Source organism: Rhinatrema bivittatum, chromosome 8 (assembly GCF_901001135.1).
Source record: "Rhinatrema bivittatum chromosome 8, aRhiBiv1.1, whole genome shotgun sequence".
In the NCBI taxonomy this organism is placed as follows: Eukaryota; Metazoa; Chordata; class Amphibia; order Gymnophiona; family Rhinatrematidae; genus Rhinatrema; species Rhinatrema bivittatum.
The window spans coordinates 185,001,218-185,024,187 of NC_042622.1; the positions used below are offsets into that span (position 1 = coordinate 185,001,218).

General features: G+C 48.0%; 1 protein-coding gene across 3 annotated transcripts in view; it reads right to left on the reverse strand.

The window, feature by feature from the left end:
* LOC115096850 (P2X purinoceptor 1-like) overlaps positions 1-22,970 on the reverse strand; it is a 363,629-nt gene that overhangs the window by 59,173 nt on the left and 281,486 nt on the right. The window lies entirely within an intron of this gene.

Below are 22,970 nucleotides of genomic sequence, written 5' to 3' on the forward strand. Positions count from 1 at the left end.
TGTCTTGGCTGGATTCCCTTCCTGCGCGTGTCCAACTCTCCGCGTGGTCCGTGACCAGCCCATTGGGTCCGCCCGTGTTGGTGGACTGTGTAGGACGCCCTGAGAGACAGTGCCAATGTCTGAACCTTCCAAGCTCCTCGTCTTGTCCAGAGTCTTCCAAGCTCCTCGTCTCGGCTAGAGTCTTCTATGTCACAAGGCCTTAGTCTGCTCTCGTCCTCAGTCCGGCCTGCTGCTTCTTGCTGATACCTAGCGGCAGGTCTGAAAGGGCTGGGAATGGTCGGAGGACTGTTCAGTAACCAACATTGTATTGTTGGCCTTCCAGAAGCATGCAGGTCCGGTAGAGGGTCTGACCTTCAGTCTTCCCCCATTCTTGGACATGCCTTGCCTATCTCGGTGCTGCTCTGGAATTTTCTGGGGTTATGCCGAGGCCCGTGGGCACACAATCCCCTCAAGATGGGACGGCTCTCCTAGTGCTCCCAGAACACTAGCCACTCCCCTGCAGGTCTCCTGTCCATGATAAAACTAAGACTTGGAGAAACTAACTCCTACAGGAGGCAGGAGGATTTTGTAAAGATTGATATCCTGTGGAGAACCCCTGATACTGGTAAGTAATTTCACTTTCATCAAGGACAAGCAGAATGGCAGCCCTCATACATGGGGACTCCCAAGCTACAGGCTGCCTCAAAGATAATGAAAAGGGTAAAAAAACAATGCCCATAGGCAATATTGTTGAATGGTGATAGGCCAACCTAACGTTTATTGGTTTTCTTTTATTATTTTTTTAATAATTTTTTTAAACTCTTTATTTTAGCAGATATTGGTACAGAGAAAAGGACAAAAAAGGAAACAATCCAGCCTTCTTTTGTTTTTTATACAGCAGCCTAAACCATGCAGGAGGCAGTTATAAATAAGCTCTCTGAGGCAACAGATGTAAAAGATGAAAGTGAAGTTGCTTACCTATAACAGTTGTCTCCATGGTACAGCAGAACAACACACAAGATGGGTGACTCCATCTGACTACGCCAAGTCATTTTTTTTCTCTCACAGCTCAGAAAGTTTCTTTCTGAGCATGTGCGGGAGCTCCAATGCTGCTACTACTGCACGCCTCTCTTTCTGTCTTTTTCCTAGCTAAATTCAAATTACCAGGGCGGAGGGAGGGATTGTGTGGTTGTTTGTTCTGATGTCCAAGGAGAACACCTGTTAAAGGTAAGCTACTTCGCTTTTTCCATGGACAAGCATAGCAATATAGCCTCACAAGGTGGGATTCACCAGCTGAGGGTTGCAACCGAATCTTTATGCTCCTAGTTAATTTTTTGTAAACCAATGTTAGTGTAGCAAGAAGCTGAAAATTTTATTTAAAAATGTTTCTGCCTACAGATTGTCCAAAAATACTATCTTTGTGTGATTCTTGTTCCAGACAGTAGTGTTGGGTAAAAGTATGTGTTGTTCACTAAGTAGCTGCCTTATAGATTACCTCAATGGATGCTGAATTAAATGCAACATTGAAGTGGCAACTGCTTGCAACTGATGCCCTTTTATTGGCTGTGAAATGTTGAGGCCTATAAGGTTGATGCAATAAAACCTGTGCCAAAAAATGGCACCAAATTTTAGCGCTGAATTTTAATAATGTGCATTGCAATCCCACAGCCTGATACAATGCTATTAACTAATGGTATGTAAATCAAACTGGCACAAAAAATCCATGGCAATCCCAAAATGTGTGCAAAAGCCAACATGTAAAAAATTGTGGTAAAAACAGGGGCAAAAACTGGTGCTTGTCAGAAAAAGGCTGCAGTGTTCCCTATTAGCTGTTACAAGTGACCTAGGTTGACCTGTGATGCTACTAGTAGTGTACACATGTTCATCTGTTTTCTTGAATACTCTTCCTTACATGGACATAACAGACAGCCTCTTCAAGTGCCATTTTGTTTGTTCTGGGTGATATTAGGAGAGCTGTGGACCTAGGTGGAGGTTTTCTGTGTAGGATTGGTGGTTATTCTTGGTGCTTTGTGATTGCTGAGTGGTGTCTTTAGTGCTGTTCATTTTCCCTTGCTGTTTCTCATACTTTTGTCTATCTTCTTGAGTGAATCTTTAGAATGCATCTGATGGTTGGTCTGTGATTGTCTTTTTGTCCACTTTTGTATTTAGGTTCCTGAAAGAGCTGTGGAGAGATTGGGGCATGACAGAGGAGTGAGTGGGAGAGTAGATGAGCATGACAGCTGAGCGAGTGGTGACAGAGAGGATAGAAGGAATGTGGTGAATAAGTTGGTGGAGTGTAGCCAGGGAGGGGAGACAGAGCAGGAGAGGTGCATGCATGAGCTAGCAGAGGCAGGTAGTGAATAGCACTCAGGGAGATAGAGACCCACCTCAGTTATCATCGTAAGGGAGCGACGAGGACATAGGAACTAGCAGCCAGTAGCTAGAGGAGAAGTGGCGCAAATATGATGTATGCTTCATGGAGGAAGAGAAGGATCTTCTGATGCAGCAGGTCTGCGAGAGGCATAGTGTGGTCTTTGGGTAGAAGACATCCTCAAAGATCAAGAGGAGCATCTGGAACCACATCACCAAGGATGTCAGCAGCCTGTCAGTGACTAGTGGACCACCTAAAGCACTGATGGCGGGTCATCAGGGTGGCTGTCAAAGCCAAGGTGGCACAATTAGGGAAGTTGGTGAAATTTTGAGCCAGTGCTGACTGCGCAAGGATGAAGTCATGGCTGCTTCCAGCAAGCTTGGAGAAAACATTGATGATCTTCATGTGCGCATTGCACACAACTTATATATTCAAGGAATGGAAATACTTCTTGTTACGGTATGTCATTTCTCTTCCCTGTGTGTGTGTGTGTGCAGGGTGGAGAGTTGGGGGGGGGTAGATCGACATGGGTGCAATCAATAGCCTGCTATATTAAAAAAAGCATACTTTACTTCCTGCCACTCTGCAAGCTGTTGGTATTTGATGTACTCCCTGACTCATTTCATCATGGCCTTCAATACCTGGTTGAAATGCATTGTAAACTTTGACTGATCCATACCAATCACTACTGCCACTGTATTCTGGAAAGAGCCAGTAGCAAGAAAGTTCAAGGAAGGGAGAAGCTTGACCAAGCCTGGAATGGCATGTCCATACTTGGTTAGAGGATCAATATCATCTCTGATTTCTTCATAGAAAGAAAGAATTACCCTGAAGCTCAAACTATATCTCTGTACCACATCTGTTTCTAGTAAACCCATCAATGTTGTCCTCAAATGAAATATCTGTTGCTTGCATGTCCTTCTGCTAATAGTTTGAGCCAGAACCGCCTGCTCCTCTCAGACCCTCCTTTCTTCTTCAGTGAGAAATTATCTTTTTTTCTCTCTCTTCTTTGCTGTAAAACTTCTGCTGCTCTTATTCTTCGGCCCACCCGTAAAATGTACTAAAGCAATCCATGTTTTGTCACAGAAAAATTCAAAGCACCTACACACAGCACCACAATGGGTTAAATGGCCACCAGAAATGTGCTTTTACTACTGCCCTGACTCTGATGTTAAATTTCCCACGTAAAAAAACAAGCATTAAGATGTCTCCCAACTAATGTGGTTCTTTACATTACCCTGTAATAGCAAATACCCTCTTTTACATGTGATTTGCATGCACCTGCACTAAGCTTATTGTGGGTTTTGTAACATGGGTTTTTTTGGCACTAAAACCCATATTCCATGCTGAAAAACCCACGGCAGGCTCAGTGTAGCTTATTGTATCAGCCCCTTTGTGAGGAAGATGTAATTTCAGAATCACTTGGCTTTCAATATTCAAGCTATTAATGCTGGGATTGCTGGCAGTTAAAGACTGGGTAAAGGACTGAACCCTCAAATTGAGTCAGTAGGGTTGGAAATATTGGTAATTGTAAGCCATACATAATTTGATAGATGGAGATACTGCCAATCTGTAGCTATGGAAACCAACTTTGTTGTAGCCAGTATGGAGTTACTAGAATCATTGATCCCTTGTCTTTTCTTAGTTTCAGGATCATTTTTGTAATTAGTGGCACTGGCAGGAAAGCATGTGTTAGGCCTCTGTTCCATTGAATGAGAAATGCATTCATTGCTATCACATTATGGGATAGTCTCTTGGAACAATAATGAGGTAGTTTGTGATTGAATGGAGATGCAGAGATCCACGATTGATGTCCCCCAAATTGTGATGAGATCTTGCACCATGCTCTGGTTGAGACCATTCATGAGGTTGAATCTAACAGCTCAGTCTGTCTGCAGTGATACTGCTTTTGCCTTGAAAATATATTCTTGAGATCTACATTTTCTTTCCGTTACTCTATTTCATATGGCTAGGGCTTCCTTGTAAAGCAGGTAGGATCCTATTCCTCCTCCGCCATAGCTATCTGATTGTCTGTTTGAATCTGTAGCACCTTGTTCTTTAACAAAGGTTCAAAGACTTGCAGAGTGTTGAAAACAGCTTTTAGTTCTAGTAGACTTAGGGGCGGATTTTAAGAGCCCTGCTTGCCTAAATCCGCCTAAATCCGGGCGGATTTAGGCGAGCAGGGCCCTGCGCGCCGGTGCGCCTATTTTACATAGGCCTACCGGCGCGCGCAGAGCCCCGGGACTCGCGTAAGTCCCGGGGTTTTCTGAGGGGGGCGTGTCGGCAGCGTTTTGGGGGTGGGCCCGGGGGTGTGGTTATGGCCCGGGGCGGTCCGGGGCATGGCCGCGCCCTCCGTACCCGCCCCCAGGTCGCGTCCCGGCGTGCCAGCGGCCCGCTGGCGCGCGGGGATTTACGCCTCCCAGAGGGAGGCGTAAATCCCCCGACAAAGGTAAGGGGGGGGTTTAGACAGGGCCGGGCGGGTGGGTTAGGTAGGGGAAGGGAGGGGAAGGTGAGGGGAGGGCAAAAGAACGTTCCCTCCGAGGCCGCTCCGATTTCGGAGCGGCCTCGGAGGGAACGGGGGTAGGCTGCGCGGCTCGGCGCGCGCCGGCTATACGGAATCGATAGCCTTGCGCGCGTCGATCCAGGATTTTAGCGGATACGCGCGGCTACGCGCGTATCTACTAAAATCCCGTGTACTTTTGCTTGCGCCTGATGCGCCAGCAAAAGTACGCCAATTCGCGCGGTTTGAAAATCTACCCCTTAATGTTGCATACAGATTGTATCAACATGCACGCTGTAGGCAATGTTAGTACCACAAATACAGAGTAATTATTAAATGGATTCTCCATTTATACAATGCACAGTATATATGAATTTATTAATTATTCAGGCTAGGAGAGGAAAATTGGTTCTTACCTGCTAACTTTCCTTCTTGTAATACCACAGATCAGTCCAGACCATTCCTACCAGCAGATGGAGTCAGAGAACAATTAGAACTTTGGGCACTGCTATATAACGAGAGTGCCACCTGCAGTCACTCAGTATTGACCTGTACCCAAGCTTAAACAACCAAAGTTTACTTAAAAGGTGAAGGGGGTTGGAACCCAAAACTTAAACGCCAACCTCTAGCCCGGAACAGATAAAACAAAACAAAAAAAAGACTAGACCACCTCAGAACTTGCCCTTTCCAGAGCATTTGCAAAAAGACCAAATTGTTTCTTCAGGAAATATCACCTCTCAAGGTAGTCTTTCGGAATCTGAAAAGGGGGACAGGTCTCTGGACTGATCTGTGGTCTTACAGGAACGAAAATTAGCAGGTAAGAACCAATTTTCCTTTCCTGAACATACCCAGATCAGTCTAGACCAGTGGGATATACCCAAGCTACTCTACACTGGGCGGGAACCCGAAAGACCCGCTCGCAGTACACCCTCCCCAAAGGACGATTCATCTTGTGCCCTCATGTCCAAACAATAATGCTTGGTGAAAGTGTGCAGGGAGGACCAAACCGCCGCTCTGCAGATCTCCTGAGGTGACAGAAGCTGACACTCAGCCCAGGAAGTAGCCTGGGCTCTAGTGGAATGAACTGTCAAGACCCACAGGCACCTGAAGCCCGCGGGCAACATAAGCTGCAGCGATAGCCTCCTTAATCCAGCGCGAAATCGAAACCTTCAAAGCCTTGTCACCCTTCTTAGGACCCCCAAACAAGACAAACAGATGATCCGAACACCGGAAGTCATTAGTAACCTCCAAATATTGCAAAAGAACGCAACGCACATCCAAAAGATGAAGTTCCCTCTCCTGAGGAGAATCCCTGGACCAGTTCGGAAATTCTGGCAGATCCACTGCCTGACTAACATGAAAAGAAGAGACCACCTTGGGCACGAAGGAAGGAACCGTGCACAGCAAACTCTATCATTGTAAATTCTAAGAAAAGGATCTCGACATGACAAAGTCTGTAACTCTGAAAAGCGTCGAGCAGAACAAATGGCTACGAGGAAAACAGTCTTCAAGGTCAAATCCTTAATGGGAACCCTCCGCAAAGGCTCAAAGGGGGCTCCGCAAAACATCCAAAGCACCAGGTTCAAACTCCAGTCCTTTGAGAAAACGCGAAATGTCTGGATGCACTGCCAGCCTAAGAGAGTGAAAGCTAAACCTTAGGCCAACCCTGTTGCAGGAAGTCCAACACCTGGGGAATCTCCGTTGACAAAGGATCCATGCCTCAAATAACTTCCAGACCCTAACATAGGCTATAGAATTAGAAGGCCAACATCCCTGAAGAAGAGTGGAAATGACCTGCTCGGAATATCCCCTCAATCGCAATTGCCGCCTCTCAAAAGCCAGGCCGCGAGAGAGAAGTGATCCTCCCGATTCGAAAATATGGGCTCCTGACGGAGCAGATGGAGAAGATAGAGGACCTTCCAAGGCTAATTGCACCATGTCTGCAAACCACGGGTGACGCGGCCACTCTAGAGCCACCAACACTAAACTGTCTGGATACCGCTCTATGCGTTGTAGAAGCCGACCGATGAGAGTCCAGGGAGGAAAAGGCATAGAGAAGAATGCCCATGGGCCATGGACATACCAGAGCGTCCAGTCCTACCGAGCCTATTTCTTGACGACGGCTGAAGAAGCGCTCCATCTTCACATTGGCTTGAGTTTCCATCAGAACCAACTGAGGCATGCACCACCTGGCGTAAAGGAGGTTTCAAGCTTCGGGAGCTAACTCCCACTCTCCGGGCTCGAGCTGTTGCCAACTGAGGGAGTCCGCCTGTACATTTTCCACGCCCACGACATGAGATGCGGCAATTTCTTTGAGATGGCACTCCACCCAAGCAAACAATAGCCTGTATCCCACCTTGCCAGTTGATGTAAGCTACCATCATTGTGTTGTCTGAGAACACTTGAACCATTGTGTCCTTGACCAGAGGAAGAAATGCTCAGGGTGTTATGGGAGTCTCAGTTTAGTGGACCCTTGGGCCGACCTGCTGGAGATTGGGAAAGATGGTCAATGTCTCTAGTGAATAGCAGGCCGGGAGGCAGATGTTCAGGCAGGAAGTAGATGCTCTTCACCCTGGAAGCTGGTACTCCCCCGGGAGGAGCCCGTAGGAGCCCAACCGCTGGGACTTAGGTGGCTTCACCCTTAGAAGCCGAAGCCCCCCTGGGAGGAGCCCGTAGGGGCCCGGCCGCTGGGACTTAGGCGGGTCATGGATCAGGACAGGTAACTGGAACCAGACTAGGACAGTAGCAATATTGTAACTGGGTTCGGGTTCTGGAACCAGGCAGGAACTGTAGCAAGACTCGGGTACTGGAACCAGGCAGGAAATGTAGCAGGATTCGGGTACTGGAACCAGGCAGGAACTGTAGCAGGCAGGCAGGAACCAAGCAGGTACTGTAGCAAGCAGGAAGGAACCAAGCAGGTACTGTAGCAGGCAGGCAGGAACCAGACAGGTACTGTAGCAAGCAGGCAGGAACCAAGCAGGTACTGCAGTAAGCAGGCAGGAACCAGTCTGGTACTGTAGCAGGAACAGAGCGATGAAGCAAAGCGAGTCACTCCGGGGCACAGCGCAACAGGAAACCAGGAAGCTAACCCGTTGCAAGGCAAAGACTGGATGGCCGTGGCCGGCTTATCAAGGCCGCTGCGTCTGATGTCAGGAGTTGAGCGGAGTCACCACTGGCGGGAAACGGCCTAGAAAAGCGCCCAAGTGGTGCGCGCGCGCCTAGGAGCCAGGCATCCATGGGAGGGCTCGCAGCGGCGTGGCCCCAGTGGGGACGCCACCAACCAGGCCGCAAACCAGGCCTCTGGAAGCGGGAGCAGGTGCTCTCGGCCAGAACCGCAACACAGGGGGTCAGCTAGACAGCCCTCATCTTGAGGCGGTTGATAGACCAGGATTTCTCCATTGGAGACCAAAGCCCTTGGGCAGATTTGTTGAGGCACACTGCACCCCAACCAGACAGACTGGCATTCATGGAGATAACCACCCAATTCGGAGGGTCTAAGTCCAATCCCTGTTCCAGGTTGCTGCGTGAAAGCCACCATGATAGACTGACTCTGGAAGAAGAGGTAAAGGTATATGGAACTGTTCCGACACCAGACTACACTGCGATAACAGCGCATGCTGCAACGGACGCAAATGAGCAAACTCCCATGGAACCAAATCCAAGGTGGAGGCCATGGATCTCAGAACCTGGAAGTGATACCAAACCGTCGGATTCTTCCTCTGAAGCAGGACTTGGACCTGATCCTGTAACTGTAAGTCATTGACAGGCTGCCAGAGAAACCTTGCCTCGGAAAGTGTCGAAGAGCGCTCCCAAGAAGACCAACGATTGCATGGGCTCCAAATGACTTTTCTGGACAGTTATGACCCAGCCAAGTGACTGCAAGGTGAGCATCACCCTCTGAACCGATCTTACACAGTCCTGAGACTTCACTCAGATTAGCCAGTCGTCGAGATACGGGTGAACAAGGACTCCCTCCTTGCGCAGGAATGCTGCCACGACCACCATGACCTTGGTGAAAGTACGTGGAGCCGTTGCCAGGCCGAAAGGAAGAACTTGAAACTGGAAATGTTGGCCCATCACCTTGAAGAAGAGGAACCGCTGGTGAGCCCAGTGTATTGAGATGTAGAGATACGCCTTGGTGAGGTCTAACGACGCGAGAAACTCTCCTCTGCATACTGCGGCCACAACAGTTCTCAACGTCTCCATGCGAAAACGGGGAAATCGCAAACACATGTTCACCTTCTGCAGATCCAGAGTGGGACGAAAGGTGACCTATTTCTTGGGAACCACAAAGTAGACCGAATACCGTCCCTTGCCCTGTTCTGCCAGAGGAACTGGAACAATGGCCTAGAGATCGAGCAGCCGTTGTAGAATCCCCTGTACTGCCTCTTGCTTGATCCGCAAAGCGATGCGAGACTCCACAAAGGCCTCCCGCACCGGGCACGAAAACTCGAGAGCGTAACCATCCCGGACCACTTCCAAGACCCATCGGTCCGAGGTAATCTTTTCCCACTCCGTGTAGAAGCTTTACAATCTGCCGACAGCTTCTACAACGGAATGGAGATCCTGAATTCATTGGGTAGGTTTTTCACGACCAGCACCCTGGCCCGTGGATTCTCTGCCTGGGTACCATCCTCCACGAAAGGGCTGCTGACGTCTCGAGCCCGGCCTGGACCCCGAAGGAGCTGAAGACCAATAGGGCAAAATCTGTGAGAATCCCGAAAACAAGCCCGCGGGGGAAAAACCTTCCCTGAAGGTTTCCTATCCTCTGGCAATCGGTTGCCCTTGGACTCCCCCAGCAATTTCACCAACTGGTCGAGATCCTCCCCAAAAAGAAGCTTGCCCTTAAAGGGGAGTTACAAAGTTGAGACTTGGAAGATAAGTCTGCTGACCAATTACGCAACCAGAGCAGTCTACGAACCGTAACCGCAGATACCATACTACGAGCCGAGGTCCTAATCAAGTCATACAACGTGTTCACAACATAAGCAACTCCTGCCTCCAAACACGCGGCTTGCAAGGGCCCCCTGCCGTCGGGACTGGGGGTTGCGGCCACCTCCTGAACCCAACAAAGACAGGCTCTCTTCATGAGGCTGGTGCAAATCGCCTCCCTGAGACTCAGAGCTGAGACCGTGAAGATTTGCTTCAGATGAATCTCCAGTTTGCGGTCCTGTATGTCCTTCAGCACAACGGCCCCAGCCACAGGAATGGTGGTCTTTTTAGTCACGGCAGACAGCGCCGCGTCCACCTTCGGTAACTTTAGAAGATCCAAAACATCCTGCGATAGATAGCAGGTAGTTTCGCCATGGCTCTTCCCAGTTTTAAACCCGCATCCGGCGAGTCCCACTCCCGGGTCACTAGCTTGTGGACCTTCTTAGGTAATGGGAAGTCGTTGGACCCTGAATCCCACCAGGACCAGGTTGACACCTTTGCTGTCTGATTCTCCTATAAAACTTTGATCCCCAGGACATCCAAGATCTGGGGAATGAGAGGTCGAAGCTCCTCTTGCTTAAACAAGCACACTACACTGGGATGACCTCCCAAGATGACCTTCCGAGGGTGGGAGGTCATCTTGGTCCGGGTCGTCCTGTATCACATTACCCATATCTTGGGCGAGTCCTGCATCCTGATCCGCCGCAGGGTCTGAGGGATCCCTGAGTGGGGCCGGCAACCTATCCACACCTTGAGCCCCTGCAGGGTGATGGCGGTCCGGGGACCCCATGGGTATCCGCTTTGGTGGAGGTTCCGCCAAAGAGTCCAGCTGCACTGCTTTCTTCAGGATCTCCTGTTTCCTAGCCAGGAATGCTTGATGCAGCAGGAGCACAAATTCAGGGCAAAACTCCCCTGAATCACCACCCCCCGCAGGAGGGTCCGGTGGCCCAGGGTCATCCCCAAACACGGAAATTTGGTCTACCGGAGAATGGGAGGGGCCTCTTCCTCCCTCGGCAGCCGCCTCGAGCTACCCTCCCTCGCCGAGGAGGACCGCGGCCTGGAGGACTGGAGCCCTTGCCTGCTTGCTGCTGCTCCCAAGGAAGTTCCCTCCTGCCCTGAAGAACAGGCAGAACACAGGGAACTAGCATTTATGGCCTGCCATGATGCCCCACATGCTCGTCAGGTTCCCAACTTAGACCGGGATGCCATTGAGAAAAATGAGCAGCAAAGCGGTCGGCTAAAAAAAAGAAATCAATTCCAGTCAGAAAACCTTCACGCGACTGCAGGAGCTAAAAATAGAAAAACTCACTGCAGGTACGAAATTGCTGTTAGACGATCTGCTGGCACAAAAATAAAAAGAGGCCTCACACGTGTGCAAAGACCTACCCCCCTGCCGCCGACCTACCCAGAGCCGTGGGCCGTTGTGAGGACCGGTGGGATTAAGCTCACCAAGCCAGCTGGCCTACCGACGAAATGGCACGGCCTGTCCCCCAAATGAACTCCTCCTACCTTGAAAGGCTTCTTCCTTGCTTTCTTTCTGAATTTTTCTTTTTTTAAGAAAACGTTACCCTGACAGAGTTGGAGTCTGAGGGAAGGAGTGAGAGGAGCCTCCTCAGTGCTCAAGGAAACCAGGATGCCCGGCTTCAACTGAAGGATGGCCCACGAAGGTGCCTAACACTTCAGGAAGCTACATTACTAACTACAAACTAACCTATCCGAGGAAAAAAAACTTTCCCTAATAACCTTTTTTTTTCCTTTTAACTGACTAACAGACTGTAGGTTTGCATCTCTACCATCTGCTGGAATCAGAGAAATACTGAATGACTGCAGGTGGCACTCTCGTTATGTAGCAGTGCCCAAAATTCTAATTGTTCTGACTCCATCTGCTGGTAGGAATGCACAACCCACTGGTCTGGACTGATTTGGGTATGTTCAGGAATTCATTTTAATCAGGACCTATTCAGTTTGTCTATTATAGGTTTTATTGAGAATTTTTTCAATTAAAATGTAGTTGATTGACACAATGATTTTTTAAGTGATTCAGAAAGATAGAGGCAGTTGCACAGTTTCTAAAATAGCACTCCAGCTTATTGACCACAAGTTTGCACAGATTTAATTCAGAACAATCACAACTATCTACCCCAAACAAAAGATAACTTCAGACCTCTTACTTAAAAGTTAAAGTTGGTTTCTCACAATTTGGCAAACTACAGCTAAAGATGGATAGTTTTTCTCTCTGTGTAGACCTCTGCATTTGTATTCTTCTGTACTGGTCGAAAGGCTTACCAACTGTGCCTAGACATCAGATCAGCGTCTCTTCATCCTGGAGATCAGATACGGATGCAGACAGGTTGGCAGACTTCTTCTGGTTCTGACAGTGTTGTCAATGGTATTCGGTGGGAACTCTTTGATGGTCAGCTCCCTGATAGATTTCATGGTGGCAGGAATCTTGGCAGGACTCCCATTTCCTTTTTTTTTTTTTTAATAACAGTGAATTTGCATAGTCAATGTATATGGATGAGGGCCAAGCATAGCTCTCTGATTTGGAGTTTCATACTTTTTTATAAAAGTGAAGAGTTCATGATAGCATAGAGAACTTTACAGTCTTAAACTGTCAGAGATAAGCATCATCCAATCAGTACGAAAACTCGTTGTTTCAGCAGCAGAACTGCCAGTAGACAAACTAGAATCCATTCTAGGACAAGCTTTTCAATCTTGGCATTCCTTCTGCAAGGCCTGCATTTCTCAGTTCTGATACAGAAGAATGTCCATAATGCTTTGCTGTTAATCTTCCATTTTCATTTGTTCAAAGAGAACAAGCTCCTTTAATATACAATCAGAAAATGTTGGTCTGAATTATCCCTACATCTCCGCATCCTTAATGTGACGTCATTAGAACTTTTTCTATGTCTAGAGGGTAAATACTGTGAAGGCTTTCCCTCTTTGTCTTTGTAAAGAAGTGTTTATTAGAAACCCTTTAAAAGAGAAGGACCAGTCATTTAGCCTGGACTACTTTAAGACAGCCCAGAAGGGAAGTCTACTTGTAGGGTATTTCCCTAAGCACTTTAAGACAGCCCAGAAGGGAAGTCTACTTGTATGGTATTTCTGGGCCCATTTGGGAAATGGAGGTGCTGGGGATAAGAAGGAAGCTCCTTCAACATTTCTATCACGTGTGTTTAACTTTTACTTCAGTCCTCGATTTCAGCAAATTGATTAGTTCTTTGTTCAGAGGAATTGAACATGCTGATTCCAACTATTTTTTAGATGCCACTGAACATGTCTCATTTTCAACTTTACTGGGGTGTGGCATGTACTGTTGATGCCATGCATCCTAACAATTTCATAAATCTTCGAGCCATTATCCACTTTTTTGTGAATAGCGACTGAGCCATGTACTGTAACTTTACTGCTCTTTATACTGGGAGATAAGATTTACCGTTGGTCTTATCCAAGAGAGCACATATGAATTCCAACTGTTGTTTTGGGATCAAGCTGGACTTGATGAAATATATTATGAACACCAGAAATTGCATTGCTTTATAACTAGGTATGAATATTTGAGAGAGTCTGTGTAGGAAATGCTCAATATTAGCCAATTGTCTAAGTATGGAAATGCTAGCATGGGTGCTGCTGCTAGCCCAAATAGTGTACTGGTAATGTTGATTCTCCAGGGCAAATCTTAGGTATTTCCTGTGCACTTTGTTGATTGGAATATGTGCATAACCATCTTTCAAATTCAAGGAGGTCAGCCACTCTCCTTTTTGTAGGAGTGGCAGAATTGTTCCTAATGGGTTATTCTGAACTTATCTTTTTTCAGAAAGTTAATACTCAGATCAAATATTGAGTGGAGATCACCATTTTTTTTTTGGGATTAACAAGTACCTGGAACAGAATCCTGTTCCTTTGTGATTAGCTGATGCAATACAGTATTCACAGCCTAGTGCACAGGTTTACACACGGTTGGGCTTGCACTTTGGGCCCTCAATCATAACTGTTGCAACCGTCCCTTCCCGATGGCTTCACTCCGCCTACCTTTCTTTCTTTGCACCTCCTCTCGCTATGAATGGACCCCTGGCTGCCACAGCGTCTGCCTGATGTCTTCTCCGGCGTCCCCGGACCAGCTTGGGTGCTGCCACCCGCCATGCTCCGCTGGTACCTTAGAGTGCACGCGTCGTGCAGCCCTCACTCTTATTTCCTACTTGGCACAAACCTCAGAGGCGTCCCCCTGTGATGACGTCACGCTGCCAGGATATTTAAAGCCTACGATGTTTGCTAGCCTTTGAGTTAGCAAGGGGTATCTTACGGATGGGATTCGCTGTCCGTACCCAGCTTACTCTGCCTCTCCAATTTTCCATTGGACTCTTAATGATAACGGGATACCCGCTCCTTGGGGGCCTCACTGGTTTTTCAGGTCGCTATCAGGAAACCGGTGCTCGCTCCTCAAGGGCCCATGTTCCCTGACTCGCTGCCTGCTCCTACCTTCTCTTCTGCCTGGAAGGATTCACTATCTTCAACACCAGTGAGTACTACCATCTTCACCTCAGAGCTGTTCCCTGGAACCAGGTACTCGCTCCTCGAGGGCCTGCCTCCATTCGAGCCCTAGTGCCATCTCTTACGTGGAACCGCTGTGTGAGTACATTACCCTCAAGCCTCTCAGCTCTCAGGTACTCGCTCGAGGGCCTGCTCTCCCTATCCTGGGGTTCTCCATACTGGGGCATTGTGCATATTCCACTGTACTCATTATTCTCAGTTCTTTCCACTACAGCACTACTACCGGAGGAGTCGCTGTTCCAGCGCCTGAGCCCAGCCAGGCTACTTCTGCTGCTCACCACTGCCACCTCTGCTGCTCAGCACTGCCACTTCTGCTGCTCACCACTGCCACCTCTGGTGGCTTCATCACATTGTCTAATAAAAGATCAATCTCTGTGTTTGTGTGTCCTGAGCTGAGCCTGACCTGTGGCCCCTCCCCCCCCCCCCCATGGGCGTGGTCAGCTGCCACAGTGTCCAAGGGTCCACCCAAACCTAATTATAACAATAACATCCAAAACAATAAGGAAATTAGTGCGTCCATATTGCATGTCCTAAACAAAGCAAATTGCATACAAACAAAGACATTAGCTATTAACACCGATGCAGGAAAGCTCACCCAAAGGCTGTGTGCCCGATACATATTTTTTATGCTGGAAAATTAACTCCAGCTCTTGAGGTGGAGTAAAGTTTACTCATAATCAAGGGCTCATGAGAAACATAAAAAATGTGATCTTCTGTGTTGTGATAAATGTGCCCCTTATAGGTTAGGGTTGTTTTATAGAGATTAGTATATGATTCAGTTGTTTGAGGTTAGAACAAAAAATTAAAAAATGGATATAGGGATTAGTGGAGCAGAGCATGATGATTAGCTAAAGGACACCTTAAAAAACATGGGTGATTCCTTTACTTTTGGTAAACAGGCATTGCAGATTTCTGTAACTTCATGTAAGTGATGCACTTTTGCTAGCAATGCACAATTTAGACATCCGTGCACTTGATGCAACATAATTTTGAGCACTAGAAATACATATTTCTCTCTAGTGCACTTTTTGCACACCACTTCGATTTCATTCTCATTAGAATATTGCATTGGGTACACAATGTATATGGATACGGGAGCATAAGGAAAACAGGAGTTCAAAATGAGTGCCTGCTTTTTGTGCATACCTTATTGCATTGGCTTGTGAGTGTGTAGAACAGGTTGAATAAATCTTTTCTAGAAGAGACTAATTCCTGTTTGACTATTTCTTGTTAGGTCTGAATGATACCGTTAACAAGGAAGATTCTGAGGAGGTAAATTCTCAAAGTTAAGGTAATATCCTTTGTTTATGATTTTCAAAACCCATTTGTTGGTAGTAATTAGTGTTATGATATCGAGGTGTTTGGTGGATTCTTAGGGGCAACAGTGTTGTTATCTCCTACAGGGAGGAGCCTCGTAGGGAGACTGATGCACCGGGCTAGACTCAATTTGCTGGGCCAGGCCTGGAATGGCCTGTAATGCGGTGAGCTGAGCCGAATCCATGGAGTTAGCAATCTGTTATGATATCAAGGTGTTTGGTGGATTCCTAGGGGCAACAGTGTTATCTCCTACGGGGAGGAACCCCGTAGGGAGACTGATGCACCAGGCTAGACTCAATAGCACAAACACAGAGAGAGTTTCTTTTATTGTACAGCTAGGATGGCCACCAGAGGTGGCAGTAGAGAGCATGTTAGCTGGTAGCAGTCTGTAATCCTTGGCGAGGGAGACCCGTCCCACAATGATGGTGTAAGGCCCCGATGCAGACGTCCAATAAGGCACTATAGGAGAAACAGACTGGCAGATGTTAAACACACTCCCATAGTTGTAGAGAGAGAATCCCAATGAGCAGTAGATAGGATAAGTGTTAGCAGTCCGAGGTCGTCGGCAGAGGAGACCCGTTCCACAATGGTGGCTTAGGGCCTGATGCAGAGAGGTAGCGAGGAACAGGCGAGAAACAGACTGGTAGAAGTTGTACTCACTCTCTGTAGCTGTAAGATGGATTTTCAGCAGGTTGAAGAATAGAGCAGGCACCAGGAAAGACACACGGGCCCTCGAGGAGCAAGTACCTGTAAGAGGATAGGCACCTGTAATTAAGCAGAGGGCCCCCGCGGAGCGGGTTCCCAGGTTAGAGAGCCCTGAAGGGTGGAGATAGCTTCCAGTGGATAGAAGCGGCAGAGAAGCTTCAGACCGGGGCATACTGATCCGTTGCTAACTCGGCGAGAGTCAGCAAATGGGCAACCTTAAATATACGGAAGCAGTGACGTCACTCGAGGGGGATGCCCCTGAGGTCCGCGCCAATACTGCAACAAAAGTAGGGACGCGCACGCGCCCTAGGAGGCCTCAGGTCAAGATGGCTGAACACCATGTCAGAGCCGCTCCGGAGAAGCCGGAGGGTGCGGCAGGGAGACGCCGCGGACGCCAAACTCCCAAGGCTGGTGGAGCAAGCTGAGAGAAAGGTGAGGCATGTCGGGTGAAGTCATCTGAGCCTGACGGACGCAACAATTAGATTCATAAGAACATGCCATACTGGGTCAGACCAAGGGTCCATCAAGCCCAGCATTCTGTTTCCAACAGTGGCCAATCCAGGCCATAAGAACCTGGCAAGTACCCAAAAACTAAGTCTATTCCATGCTACTGCTGCTAGTAAAAGCAGTGGCTATTTTCTAAGTCAACTAATTAATAGCAGGTAATGGACTTCTGCTCCAAGAACTTATCCAATCCTTTTTTAAACACACCTATACTAACTGCACTAACCACATCCTCTGGCAACAAATTCAAGAGTTTAATTGTGCGTTGACTGAAAAAGAACTTTCTCCGATTAGTTTTAAATATGCCACATGCTAACTTCATAGAGTGCCCCCATGTCTTTCTATTATCCAAAAGAGTAAATAACTGATTCACATTAACCCGTTCTAGACCTCTCATGATTTTAAACACCTCTATCATATCCACCCTCAGCTGTCTCTTCTCTAAGCAGAAAAATCCTAACCTATTTAGTCTTTCCTCATAGGGGAGCTGTTCCGTTCCCTTTATCATTTTGGTCGCCCTTCTCTGTACCTTCTCCATTGCAACTATATCTTTTTTAAGATGTGGCAACCAGAATTGTACACAGTATTCAAGGTGCGGTCTCACCGTGGAGTGATACAGAGGCATTATGACATTTTCCATTTTATTCACCATTCCGTTTCTAATAATTCCCAACATTCTGTTTGCTTTTTTGACTGCCGCAGCACACTGAACTGATGATTTCAATGTGCTATCCCCTATGAAGTCTAGATCTCTTTCTTGGGTGGTAGCTCCTAATATGGAACCTAACATTGTGTAACTATAGCATGGGTTATTTTTCCCTTTGTGCATCACCTTGCACTTATTCACATTACATTTCATCTGCCATTTCGATGCCCAATTTTCCAGTCTCAGAAGGCCTTCCTGCAATTTATCACAATCTGCTTGTGATGTTACGAGCGCGTCCTCCACGCTGCTGAAGAACCGAGAGTATGGAGGCCTTCGGGTTCTGTTGCGGGCGCGAGGAGCGCGGTCGCCTCTAGAGCAGGTGGTGTGAGCCCTTGGCCACGGCGAGACTCAGGGAGGAGCCCCAAGCCACACCGTGGGAGGTGAGCCGGTGCAAGCATGGAGGGCTAGGTGAGGCAAGGCTGAAACAAGGATGAGAGAACAAAGTCTGACCCTCAGCCGGACCTGCATGCCCACGGCAACCAACAACGCAATGTTGATTGATGAACGGTCCTCCGACTGTTCCAAGCCCTTTCGGACCTGCCGCTGGGTACGGCATTGGGCAGCAGGCCGGACAGAGGACGAGGGCAGACAGAGTCCTTGGAACACAGAAGACATCATAGACGAGGGTTGAAGCGGAGACATCATAGACAAGGGCTGGGAAGGAAGACATAGGCACTGTCCCTCAGGGCGCCCTACTCAGCCCACCGACACGGGCGGACCCAATAGCTGGTCGCGGACCACCCTTGGAACACAGAAGACATCAAAGGTGAGGGCTGAAGCGGAGACATCACAGACAAGGGCTGGGAAGAAAGACATAGGCACTGTCCCTCAGGGCGCCCTACACAGCCCACCGACACGGGCGGACCCAATGGGCTGGTCGCGGACCACCCTGTCCCACTGTGCGCCCTACACAGCCCAGGAAGGCTGGTCGCGGACCACGCTGAGAATGGGGCAAGCACAGGGAAGTAGCGGGGTACTGCACTCCTGGCAGTCGAAGCGGGATACTGCACTCCTGGCAGTCGAAGTGGGATACTGCACTCCTGGCAGCCTGAAGCAAGCTGGAACCTCGGGAACTGGAACAGGAGCAAACATCTGGAACCAACATCAAGGAAACAGGCAGAGACACAGGACAGGGAGCCATCAAGACAAGCAAGACCACAGAGGGTCTGGATCAAGGAAGAAGGCACAGACAACTGTGAGACTCAATCCAACGGTAAACAGGAACTGAAGTGAAAGTCCTTTTATACTGCTGCATGCAGGCAAATCCCTGGGAGGAGTTCACCTGGACCGCCCCTCACTGGCCCTATAACTGAGGAGGAGTGCTGTGGGCCGGCCCCTAGGGAGAAGGGCGTGGCCGAACCAGGAAGTCCAAGCAAGCCACAGGCAGGCCTCAAGAACAGCAAGGCTTCCCAGGCCCTGGAGCAAATCCTGGATAGTTCGCAGGCGAGGCCTTGGCTTCGGAGTGGCCTCCAGAAGAGAAGGTAAGATACCTCCTGTGGCGCAGCTACAGGAGGGATCGCAACAGTGATTTAACTACTCTGAACAATTTTGTATCGTCTGCTAATTTGATTACCTCACTTGTCGTATTTCTTTTCAGATCATTTATAAATATATTGAACAGTACGTGTCCCAATACAGATCCCTGAGACACTCCACTGCCCACTCCCTTCCACTGAGAAAATTGTCCATTTAATCCTACTCTCTGTTCCATGTCTTTTAGCCAGTTTGTAATCCATGAAAGGACATCACCACCTATCCCATGACTTTTGACTTTTCCTAGAAGCCTCTCATGAGGAACTTTGTCAAACACCTTCTGGAAATCCAAATATACTACAAATACCAGTTCACCTTTATCTACATGTTTATTAACTCCTTCAAAAAAGTGAAGCAGATTTTCTGAGGCAAGACTTGCCTTGGGTAAAGCCATGCTGATTTTGTTCCATTAAACCATGCCTTTCTATATGTTTTGTGATTTTGATATTTAGAACACCTTCCCCTATTTTTCCTGGCACTGAAGTCAGACTAACTGGTCTGTAGTTTCCCGAATCGCCCATGGAGCCCTTTTTAAATGTTGGGATTATATTAGCCACGCTCCAGTCTTCAGGTACAATGGATGATTTTAATGATAGGTTACAAATTTTTACTGATAGGTCTGGATATTTCATTTTTGAGTTCCTTCAGAACCCTGGGGTGTATACCATCCGGTCCAGTTGATTTGTTAACGCTGGGGTTAGTGGATCCTTGGGCTGGCCATGCGGATGAAGACTGGATGAGAAGAGAACTCCGCTGAGATGATACGACTGGGAGGTGGCACGGAGCCGGGAGACCAAGCAGGAACTTCGCCGCTGGAAGCCCACGATCCCCCCAGGAGGAGCCCGTGAGGACCCAGGCCGCCGGGACTTAGGAGTGGTCTCCCGGAGCAGAAATCCAGATGAATGGAGAACAGTCTGAGGATCTGAACTGGCAAGGAGCTGTATCTGAAGCGGATGCTGAAACAGGTGAAGAAGCAGGATCTGGAGGAGGCTGAAACAGGTGAAGAAGCAGGATCTGAAGCGGAGGCTGAAACAAGTGAAGAACCAGGATCTGAAGCGGAAGCTGAAAGAAGTGAAGCAGTTGCTGCAGAAGGGCCTTGTCCAAGATGTTACTAGCTGGTTCCCAGGTATTCTCCTCAGGACCACATCCCTCCCAGGACAGCAAATACTCCCACCGTCGATGGTGGAAGCGGACGTCTAGTACTTCTCGCACCTGGTATATTGTCTCAGTTGTATCAGGAGTCTCTGTAGGAACTAGTGGTTTGCGATGAAACTTGGAAAGAATCACAGGTTTGAGTAATGAGACGTGGAATACATTATGAATTTTCAATGTAATGGGAAGAAGTAGGCGATAAGATACCATCCCCACTCTCTCTGCCACTTTGAAGGGGCCACAGAATTTAGGAACCAGATGTCGAGACGGTAAGTGAAGGTGGATATTCTTGGTGCTTAACCAGACCTTATCACCTGGTAGGAACACCGGGGCCGGTCGGCAATGTCGATCAGTACACTTCTTTGCAGTGGCCTCAGCACTTAGTAGTCTCTTCTGAATTGAGTTCCAAAGAGCATGGAGCTGTTGTGCAGTTAACTGGGCAGCCGGAGATGGAACGGTCACTGGAAGAGGTAATAGTGGCTTGAGTTGCATTCCATAAACTAATTGAAAGGGAGACTTCCCGGTGGCGGAATGAGTGTGATTATTATATGAAAATTCAGCCCAAGGTAATGTTACCCAATTATCTTGTCTTTCAGTTGCAAAAGTTCGGAGAAAGATCTTTAAGGAGCGATTCATTCATTCAGTTTGTCCATTACTTTGAGGATGGAAGGCAGTAGTAAGATTTAACTGGATCCCAAATTTTTTACATAGCGCCCTCCAGTATCTGGCTGTAAACTGCGGTCCTCTGTCTGAGACAATATTCAAAGGCAGACCATGAATCCGGAAGATATGTTGTGTGAAGAGTCGGGCTAACTCTGGCACTGAAGGGAGTTTAGGAAGTGGAATGAAGTGAGCCATTTTGGAAAAGCGGTCCACTGTGACCCAAATGACCATCTTTCCTTTGGAAGATGGTAAATCAACCACAAAATCTGTGGCTAAGTGTGTCCAAGGTTCCACGGGTATAGGCAAAGGTTGAAGAAGTCCCCATGATTGACCTGGTAAAGGCTTCTGTTTCGCAAAGGTAGGACAGGAGCTGACATAAGTACGAACGTCTTGTCCCATACAAGGCCACCAATAAAAGCGGGAAAGAAGCACCAATTTTCTTTCTCGACCAGCATGTCCACCGGTGAGGGAATCATGAGCCCATGAAAGTACTTTTCTTTGTAAGCGACGTGGAACCACTGTCTTGCCCATGGGGCTTATGTCTGTACTTGCCATGTCAACTTTCACTGGATCCAGGATGTACTGTGGTGACTCCTCCATCTCCTCTTGTTCGGTAGTACGAGACAATGCGTCCACCCATATATTCTTTGTTGCCAGTCTATAGCGAAGGGAGAAGTCAAAGCGACTGAAGAAAAGGGACCAGCGAGCCTGTCTGGGATTTAGTCGCTGAGCTCGACATAAGAACTCTAAGTTCTTGTGATCTGAGTAGACAACAACAGGATGTAGCGCTCCCTCCAGCCATTGTCTCCACTCTTCAAAACTCAATTTGATAGCTAGAAGTTCCTTGTCTCCAATTCTGTAGTTTTGTTCCGCTACAGAGAATTTCTTGGAGAAGTATGAACATGGAAGCAACTTCCCTTTACTGGAGGTTTGACTGAGAACTGCACCCACTGCGATGTTAAATGCATCTACCTCCACAATAAAGGGGCGCTGAGGATCTGGATGGTGTAAACAAGTGTCCAGCAGGAATGCCTTCTTTAAATCCTCGAATGCTTGGCAGGCGGCCATGGGCCACACTCTGGCATCAGCCCCCTTCTTGGTAAGGGCTGTAAGTGGTGCGACTTTGAGAGAATAATGAGGGATAAATTATCTATAGAAATTTGCAAATCCCAGGCAGCACTGTAGGGCTTTTATTCCCATCGGATGGGGCCATTCCTTAATGGCAGAGACCTTGTCTGGATTCATATAAAACCCTGTAGAGGAGCCCAAAAAGGGGAGTGATTCCCGTTCAAACAGGCATTTTTCTAATTTTGCGTAAAGGTGATTGTCTTTAAGGATCTGTAGCACCTGTCTTACGTTTTGTCGATGCGTATCCAAATCCCAGGAGTATATCAAAACATCATACAGACATACAATAACCGATGAATGCAGCATCTCACGAAGGACCTCGTTCATCAGATTTTGAAAAACTGCCGGAGCGTTGCATAAGCCAAAAGGCATGACCAGGTACTCATAGTGTCTGTCTCTAGTATTGAAAGCAGTTTTCCATTCGTCCCCAGGGCGAATTCGAACAAGATTATAAGCACCGCGAAGGTCGAGGTTAATAAATACTTTAGCTCCCTGTAACCTGTCCAAAAGTTCGGGAATCAGGGGTAAAGGATAACGATCCCATCGAGTGATAGCATTTAAGCCCCTGTAGTCGATACATGGCCTCAAGGATCCGTCCTTTTTCCCATCGAAGAAAAACCCGCACCAGTGGGTGACTTGGACTGACGGATGAATCCTCTAGCAAGGGTTTCAGTAATGTATTTGGACATGGCTTGTGTCTCCGGGAGAGAGCGGGTATACCTGTCCTCGGAGAGGAGTGGTACCAGGCAGCAATTCTATTGCACAATCGAATGGACGGTGCTGAGGCAGGATCTCCGCTTTCTCTTTAGAAAATACTTCAGAGAATTCCATGTACTGTGCCTGTGGTGATATAGCAGTGTTCATTATAGCTACACTGGCCCGTGTCAGAGAGGCCAGGCAATTTGAAAAACAATATGAACTCCATCTTG